This window comes from Elephantulus edwardii, unplaced genomic scaffold (genome assembly GCF_000299155.1).
Source record: "Elephantulus edwardii isolate Elephantulus edwardi_28Jun2011 unplaced genomic scaffold, EleEdw1.0 scaffold00042, whole genome shotgun sequence".
Classification (NCBI taxonomy): domain Eukaryota; kingdom Metazoa; phylum Chordata; class Mammalia; order Macroscelidea; family Macroscelididae; genus Elephantulus; species Elephantulus edwardii.
In genome coordinates, this window is record NW_006399792.1 from 18,019,185 (window position 1) to 18,028,869 (window position 9,685).

Genomic DNA, 9,685 nt, shown 5'->3' on the forward strand with positions numbered 1-9,685 from the left:
ATGGGTGTGTCAGAGGCAGTGCGGTTGGCGCAGGATAGAGCAGGGTTTAGGGCTGTTGTACATAGGGTCACTATGAGTCGAAAACGACTCAACGGCACATAACAACAACAACTGGCTCAGTGGTGAGGATTTTTGTTTCCTTGATGTGGAGATATTATATACACACACACACACACACACACACATATACACACATACATATATACATACACACATATATATACTATATTATATTGTATATAATCCTGCTTCAAATTTTTACTTTCTACAAGCAAGTTGTATTATCTGCATAATGCAGACCAACATAAGGTGTTGATGAGTCTTTCTCCAATCCTGATGCCACATTCTAGATCATACAGTCCAGTTTCCTGAATTATTTGCTTACCATACAGACTGAATGGGTATGGAGAAAGGATACAATCCTAAAAAATACCTTCCTTGCACTATACAGAGTTCCCTTGTTCACACACTGCTTGTAGATCAATGAACAAGTTTCGCATGAGCACAATTAAGTGTTCTGGGATTCCCATTCTTCTCAATGCTATCCATAATTTATGATTTACACAAATACCTTTGCATAATCAATAAAACACAACCTTTTACAAGAAACATAAATGATGGCTATACACATGGACCTCACCTTATGGTCTACACAGGAATAAGACTGATTACATCTGTGGAGAGACTCACTGGAGAAGCTCAATATCAGCTGTGAAAACAAGGCCAGGTGCAGATTATGGAACAGACCATCAACTACTTATATGCCAGTTCAAGCTAAAGCTAAAGAAAACAAAACAAATCCACAAGAACCAAAATCTGACCTTGAAGTCTATCCCATCTGAAATTAAAAACCATCTCAGGAATGGGTTTGAGGCTGTGCCATGAGCCCTAATGAACAAAGACCAGACTAGGTGTGGGAAAATATCATTCAAGAAAAAAAAAATGCAAAAAAAAAAGAAAAAAAAATGCAAAAAGTCATTACCAATAGAGAGAAAGAAGAAAAGACCAAAATGTCTCTTCTTGTCAGAAAGCTGCCAGAAGAAACTCTGAATACTGCACTAGAATGCTACAAGCCAAAGGGGAAGAAATCAAGATATTATGGAGCTAAAGAGAAGATTTCAGAGAGCAGCTTGGGAAGACAAAGCAAAGTATTATAATGAAATGTGCGAAGAGCTGGAGTCAGAAAATTAAAAGTTCTGAACAGGCTTGGCATTTCTTAAGCTGAAGAAACTGAAGAACAAATTCAAGCCTCAAATTACAATAATTAATGATGCTATGGGCAGAATACAATTCAAATGAATATTCTTTAAATGACACAGCAATCATTTGTCTATTTGGTGTACTGAACAACTTGGAGTTGCTGTGATACTGCATACTATTTCATAGTTATGTCAAATACCATAATGGTTACCCATTATGTACAATGTCTGGATGAGCTTCCAGATTGATTCATGCTGGGAAGCAGGAGAAGCATGTACTTCCTAAACCAGATGCCTCTGAAAACTCTACAAACTCTACAAATGTACAGAAATGATGTTCGTTATAGAACAGAGTTCAGGTTTTTTGTGCAAAGCTTACTCTGAGTCGCAGTTGACTTGACAACAGTTAACCACTGCTAAATGAGACTAGTGCTGTTATATCTGAAGGAACACTCTTCCACTTTGTACATCACTGTGCTGTATTTAAATAACCTGGGTTTGCCATTATACTGAACCTTTTGCTACTGGGGTATCAAATACCAGAGTGGTTTCCTAATGTGAGCAGTGTGTGGTGGAGCTCCCAAAAGTAAAAGTTTGGAAACAGGATGGCATCCACTTCCTAAACCACAAGCCTCTGGAAACTCTATGAACTTGGATAAACAAAAAAAGTTATGGAAAGGCATTAGGTCTTTTGTTCATAGAGTCTTTCTGAGTAGTGCTCGACTTGACAGCAATCAACAACATGGGCAGAATATTCAATGATCCAGGAAGCATGGAAAAGCATGATCCAAAGAAGATGGAAGGAGTACAAAGAGTTACTGCACCAAAAAGAACTAGCTGACACAGTTCATGAAACAATATATGATCAGGAGGCAATGGTAAAGAAAGAGGAAATTCAAGATACTCTAAAAGAAGTGGCAAAAAACAAAGCCCCAAGAGTTGATGGAGTACCAACGGGCATATTTCAACAGATACCTCCCTGCATATACTCACCAGGCTCTACCAAGTAATCTGCAGGAGAACTACCTGGCCAACTGGAAGAGAGCCATGCTTGTTCCCATACCAAGAAAAGGTGATCCAGGAGAGTACGGAAATTATAGAACAATATTACTAATCAAGCAAAATTCTGAAGTTTATTCAAAAATTATTGGAACTGTACATCGATAGAGAACTACCAGAAATACAAGCTGGGTTTAGAAAAGGCCGTGGCACTAGGGACATCATAGATTTTGGCTGAGAGGAGAGCATGCCAGAAGAACATCTGTGTTTCATTGAGTATGCAAAGGTATTTGACTGTGTGGATCACAGCAAACTGTCTAACTTTGAGAAGAATGGGAACACCTGATTTGTGCTCATATGAAATCTATACTTGGGACTAGGAAGCAGCCATCAGAACAGAGAGCAAGAAAACACTGCATGGTTCAAAATCAGGAAAGGAGAACATTAAGTATGCATCTTGTCTCCATATCCTCTCAATCTAAATACATAACAGATAATTCTGGGAAGCTGGGCTTTATGAGGAGTGTGGCATCAGAATTGGAGGAAGACTCAATATCCAGATGACACAACCTTGCTTGCCTAACTATGGTGGGCCTGAAGCATTTGCTGCAGAAGATCAAGGACTGCAGCCTGCACTATGAACTGAAGATCAAAATCAAGACAACAAAGATTCTCACCGTGGGCCAATTGGCAGCATCCTGATAGATGGAGAGATTGAGATTGTTAATTTCACCTTGCTTAGTTCCACAATCAACATTCTTGGCACCAATACTCAGGAAATCAAAAGATGAATTGAACTGGGGAAAATCTGCAGTCAACAACCTCTCTAGAGTGTTAAAGATCAACGATGTCAGTCTGGAGACTCAAGTGCACCTACCTGTTCTAGGTCTATAGTCTTTGCAATACCTTGCTGTGAATCAAAGAGCTGGAAAATGACTAAAGATGACAGAAGAAGAATTGATGCCTTTGAGTTGTAGTGCTGTGGAAGAGTCCTGAACATTCTATGGACTGTTAAGAGAACAAACAGGCTTGTCTGGGACAGGATGAAACCAAGTTTCTCCTTACAGGTGAGGATTTTCAAGCTCCATCTCACATACTTTGGGCATGTGGCCAGGAAGAACAAGTCTTTGAAGAAGGACATCATGCTTGGATGAACTGACAAAGTAACTGTGATAATGGGGTTAATGTGTCAGAGTCAGCGAGATTGGCTCAGGTAGGGCAGACCTCAGAGCTATTGTGCATAGGGATGCGCACATAACAAAAACACAACAACAAACACAACAAACATCTTCTGGTATTCTCTGCTTTCAGCCAAGATCCATCCAACATCCACAGTAATATAACTTTTTCCATAGCCTCTTCTGAATCCAACTTTATTTTCAGGCTGTTCCCTGTTGATGCATTGTTCCAGTTGTTTTTTAACACCAGCTTATCACTCTGACATAGGAGTGCAGAATCACTTCATCAGCCAGAGTCCTCGTCTTGCTTTGTTCTCACCACTCAGTGCTCATATTTACTCCAGGGTCTAAGTCAGCACCCGCATGTCGGAGAAGGCCACTGGCAAGATGTTCAAAAATATATTCCGGAGTGGCTTTCTGTCTTTTCTCCACAGCATCGGAAACAAGCCTCTGCAGATCTGGGACAAAAAGGTATGGAATGGCCACATCAAAAGAATCACTGACAATGACATCCAGTCCCTGGTACTAGTAAGTGAAGGGACACGTCAGCACCACATACATCACCTGCCTTGCAGACTCAAAGAAGATGCTAGAAATTAAAACTTCTCTTCTTCGTCACGATTATAAAAAACCTAAAGAAATATTTTACCTTTGAAGTACAAGTACTTGATGATAAGAACAGACATCGGCAGTTTCAGCCAAGTAACTACCAGAGCACCACGCGGGTCATGCCCATGTGGCTGGATGACAGCTGGAACCAGTTCCAGTTCAATCTGTTGGACTTAACCCAGAGGGCCTATGGCACAAACTACATTAAGACCCTAAGAGTGTAGATCCACACAAACTGTCCCATGTGACCGGTTTACTTCTCAGACAGACTCTACTCCAAAGATAAACTGCCAGCAGAGTTCACTGTATTTCCCATTACAGAATAAAGCAAAGTAGTAACTGGATTGTAACTCAAGAGTAGATCTGAGACATGACTCTCCTTTTAAAAGAAAACTATTTGGAGGACAATGCAAAAAAGCAGAAATATTTATATTAGTTCACTGTGTCATGGTTCTTTATCATGGACCCCAATGACCATATCAGGACTCCCTAATTGCCTTTTGAGCATAGTGGGGTATAGAAGCTGTCCTTGAGTTTTCTGTAGGTCCTTGTATGTCCCTCTGTATGCCCCAGGGAGTGAGGAAATACATCTACCACAGATGTAAAGAATTAAAAATGTCCTTTTAGACCACTTCTTCTACAGTGTGTTTTTTGTTTTATATATATTCTCTAAATATATGTATTATACAGTATGTAATACTTGTAATCTGAAGATTAGTAAAATGTTATATTCTTGTTTTGTAAAAAAATCTATTCATCAGATGGCTTTTTAAAAGTTTTTTGTTTGTTTTTGGGGTCAGTTTTTGTTTTCTTTTTCTGATCAAAACCTTCCTGTTATTGCTGTTATAAAGCAATACTCACACAATGGGATACTTATGCAGCACTGAAAAATAAGGAACTCATGAAATATTATGCAAAATGGATGACCCTGGGGAACATTATGCTGAGTGAAGTATATCAGTCACAAACGGACAAATATTGCATAGGGCCACTGTTGTAAAACAGAGCTGACATCAGGGTTGAGAGAAGCCAGAAAAGGGGAGGAGCAATGATGTATATTGCATTGAAACAGATGAGGGACAAAACTATTTAAAAGGGACATATGAATGGATATTCTTGTCATTACAGAAGTCCAGAGTGAAGGCAGCATAGTGGAGTGGACTTGGGGGGAGGTATTGCATAACAATAAAAGAGTTTTTCTTTTTCTTTTCAAAGAGAAAACTGAATTGGGGGGGGGGAGAAAAGTGCAACAATGAATGACTGAAAACACTAAGTCTCTGTAAACTTTCATTAAAATTAATAAGAAAAAAATTATGCTACAGATTCAACACAGTCCTTATTAAAATTCCACCTGACTTCTTTGCAGAAAGCGGTGAAGATGGTCTTGAAATTGATACATAGTCACAAATCACCCCAAACAAAACAAAACAAAAAGGCAAGCCCACTGCCACTGAGCCATTCCTGATTCTGGGAACCCAAAGTTAAACTGAGATAGGCTTAAGGTCACATACTGGTTCTCTGGGATTTGTTTTCATTTTCTTCATCTTCAATTTGAACTTGCACATGAGTAATTAATGATCTATTCCATAGTCTTATTCTAGCAGGTATCAAATGGTTTGTAAGCCAAGTAATTTAAATAGGCACTCTTTTACATACATCATTTTAAGTTTGGAAAATTTTTCAAGTAAAATATTAAGAGTAAATTTTACACATTTCAGCGTGTGAATTGGAATATCACTTTTGAAAGCAGGGACTAAACATGCATATTGCATTTACTCAGCAATTTTATTTCTGGGTATATATCCTAAAGGACAAGGTGGTCATGGGAAAGTGTGTTGTTAAGGCAAAGACAAGCAGTTCAAACTCACCAGCTGTTCTATGAGAAAAAGACAGGCAATCTCTACCCAAGTGACTTGCAATCTTAGAAAACCTACTAGAAAGTCAGCTATCAGTGGGTTCCAAATAAACAGCAATGAATGGGTGAGTGATCTTAAAGGACAAAATAAATGTTACTAAGAGATATTTACAGGAATGACCATAAGATCATTGCTTACAGTAAGAAGAAACACCGTAAGAAAGAATCCAAATATTTATCTACCCTAAAGAAAACACAATTGCCTCTGATTTCATTTTGATCCATGGTAAATGCATGTATGTTAGAACTGCTCTACTCAATTTCCAGTAGCTGATTTATCAGCTGATTCACCTGTTCTTTCTTCTAGAACACTTCTGAGGGGACTAGAAACATTAACCTTTCAGTTAGTAATTGAGTGTATTAACCATCTGCATCACCCAGGGAGTGCTCTACACTAGAAATTATAAACAAATTGTGGTATATTCTTATCATAAAAAGCTATAGGATTATAACTTTATAATTTATATTATATGTCAACTATTTCATCTTACTTGGATTCACAATCAACATCTTTGGTACCAGTAGTCAGGAGATCTGGAGATGTATTGGGAAAGCTCACTGTCAAGGATCTCTGTAAATTACTGAGGAGCAATGATGTCAATTTGAAGACTAAGGTATGCCTGAATCAGGCAATGGTCTTCTCAGTCACTTATGCATCTGAGAGATGAACAATGAATAAGGAAGACAGAGAATTGACACTTTTGAGTTGTAGTTGCAGAAGAGCACTGACTATCCTGTGGACTTCCAGGAAAACAAAAAGGTACTCTCCTGGAAAAAAAATCAGTCAGAATGCTTTTTCGAGAGAAGCATGGTGAAGCTTCGACTCATATATTTGAGCATGTTGTTAGGAAACGCTATTCCTTGGAAAAGTACAGCATGCTTAGAAAGGTGAAGGGTAAGCAAAAGAGAAGAAGACCTTCAACCAAATAGATTGATAACAGTGACTGAAACAGTGGGCTCAAGTGTGTCAGAGTTGATGAGGATGGCACAGGATGGTGCAGGGTTCAGATCTGTTTTTCATACAGTCACTACAAGTTGTAAAGCATCTACTTATAGCAACAACTAGTGGAGCAGTCTGTAGGGAGTGTCACTGCAAAACCCAAAGGCAATACATGTCTAGTAGTTAGAATCCACCCATGGTTTCTTGGGAGAAACTGGGGTAGTCTTTTCCCCTTACCATTTACAGTCTGGAAAACTGATGGAAGTTTCTTACGAGTTAGAACAGAATCGATGGCAGTGAGTTTGCTTTTTCATAGGACTATAAGAGTGAATATAATGTGTCACGAAGTGTGAGGATGGCACAGGATAGCACAGAGTTCAGATCTGTTGTTCATAAAGTTGCTATGGATCACACTCAACTCGATGGCACCTAACGACAATATAAAAGTGAACTGATTTTAATAAGATAAATCTCATAAACATAACACTGAAAAGGGAAAAAAAGCATGTGGCAGTAAAACTCATCTGGTGTTTAATTTTAAAGTTCAAAAACAAGTAATAGTAAACAATAGGAATTGATACATATGTGTTAAAGATGTTTTTGTTGTTGTTGTTAGGTGACACCAAGCCAAGTATGACCCATAATGACCCTATGATCAACACATCAGAATCCTGTCCTCACCTGTGCCATCCTCACACTTCCTGACACATTAGAGCCCATTGTGGCAGTCACCTTCTCAATCCACCTGGTCAAGTGGTGGACTCTCCTTTACCAACCCTCTACCTTTCCAAGCATCACGTGATTCACCCCTCCTTGCAACATGTCCAAAGTATGTAAAGTGAAGCCTCATCATCTTTACCTCCAAAGAGCACTTTGGCTGCACCCTATCCAAGACATATTTATATATTCTTTTGGCAGTCCATGAAATGTTCACTGCTCTTCTCCAAAACCCACAGGCCAAAGGCCTCAATTCTTTTTCTGTCATCCTTTTTCATTGTCCAGCTCTCAAAATCATAGCAAGTAATCAAAAAGACCATGGCCTGAATCAGACACACCTTAGTCCTCAAACTGAAATCATTAATCCTCAATAATTTGGAGAGGTCCCTAACTACAGATTTTCCCAGTACAATATGCCTCCTGATTTCCTGACTGCTATTCCCAAGGTGTTAACTGTGGATACCCTTTCAATCTTTTCTCATCTATAAAGACGTTGCCATAATGGGTTAAAGATAAAAACCAAAGAATGTCATAAAAAATAAAGAAATTCAGCAAAAGTGGGGGGAAAGCAAATAATGTGAAAAACTTAGAAACAGAATTTTGAAGTATAGAAAATGTTTGCTTTTTAAGTCAAATGGTAGCTAGTTAAGGCTCAAGCTATTGTTATTTATATCTTATGTGTATTAATATTCTTTTGTACATAAAAGTATTTTCACTTAAAGATTACAGAAGACTACATATACATACAATGAACTTCAAAAGAGCAATAGCGAATACGATAAATATAACATGATGAAACTGAAAAGCATTATGTTGAAGAAATGAAATAAAAATTAAAAGACAAATACTGCATGATACTGCTTTTATAAAAAGTTAAGAGTAGGTATCCAAACAGAAAGCAACATTTTTTGATGGTTGGTAGGGATGGAAATGGGAGGGAGGGAGAGAATAACTTACTGTCCGTAGGTATATGCTCATTTTGGTGGTAGGAAAGCAATACACAAATATTGGCAAAATCAACACAACTTAACCAAGTAAATGAAGCCACTGTAAGTCTGTTCCAGACACAAGAACAATGGACAACTATGGTAAATGCCTAACAACATACACTGACTTCTCAGATATCAATTATCTCATTATCCAGCATTTCATATTTATGACAACAGTAAAAAAATATGATGGGTGGATTAATGGCATACATCTGGCAGTAAGAAAGGACTGCTTTTAGTAATATAATTTGGCCATTATATTCTTGATACACTCATCTTCCATTCTGTGATCCATTTTCATATAAAAGCCCAGTCTCTGGAATATAACCAAGTGGATAAATGAAGAGTGAGTGTCCACAATTTTGTGCAACAGGATATGAGTGGCTACACAGGTAAATATGTATGCTATTTGGGTGTGGGAAGACACATGCGAGTACATGTTCAAGTTTGTTGTTATATCAATTATGACCGTTGTTGTCATGTCAATTATGATTCCTGGTGACTCTATAGGCCACAGGAGAATCACCCATAAGGTTTCTAAGACTGTAAATCTTTACAGAAGCAGAGGTTGACATCCTTCTCCTGAGAAGCAGCTGGTAGTTTCAAATTGTTAGCCTTGCAACAGTCAAACATTTAACCACTGGGTCACCTGGGCTCCTTTGCTCATGAAGATACAGGTTTATTTATGAACCTATGTATATGTATGTTTGTATGTGCGCTAGATAGATAATCATATAGAGAAGAAAACACATAGGGAATACAGTTAATAATACTTCCTAGATACATTAAAGAACCTCTTCAGACTGATTTACCAAGTAAGACTAAGGTTTAGAACCACAGTCTCACGAAAACTTAAGTCAACTCAGTCATAAAAGCACTGACCCTCTACTTTACTAAGCATGATATCTTTCTCCAGGGACTGCCTTAACATGCCTTAAGTATGTGAAATGAACAAATAAATATGTGAAGTGACGAGAGAAAAATATTCAATGACAAGAACTGATACAGTGACTACAAAAGTGGGGTTAAGTATAGTACAGATTGTGAAGATGCTGCAGGACTGGGGTTTCATTGTATTACTGTTGTTGTTGTTGTTGTTATGTGTCATCGAGTTGCCTGCGACTCATAGCGACCCTATG

General features: G+C 38.2%; 1 protein-coding gene and 1 pseudogene across 1 annotated transcript in view; one reads left to right on the forward strand and one right to left on the reverse strand.

Annotated features, from left to right (window-relative positions):
- Window positions 1-9,685, reverse strand: part of LOC102853298 (39S ribosomal protein L1, mitochondrial-like) — a 123,646-nt gene that overhangs the window by 105,434 nt on the left and 8,527 nt on the right. The window lies entirely within an intron of this gene.
- LOC102857234 lies at window positions 3,764-4,321 on the forward strand (annotated as a pseudogene).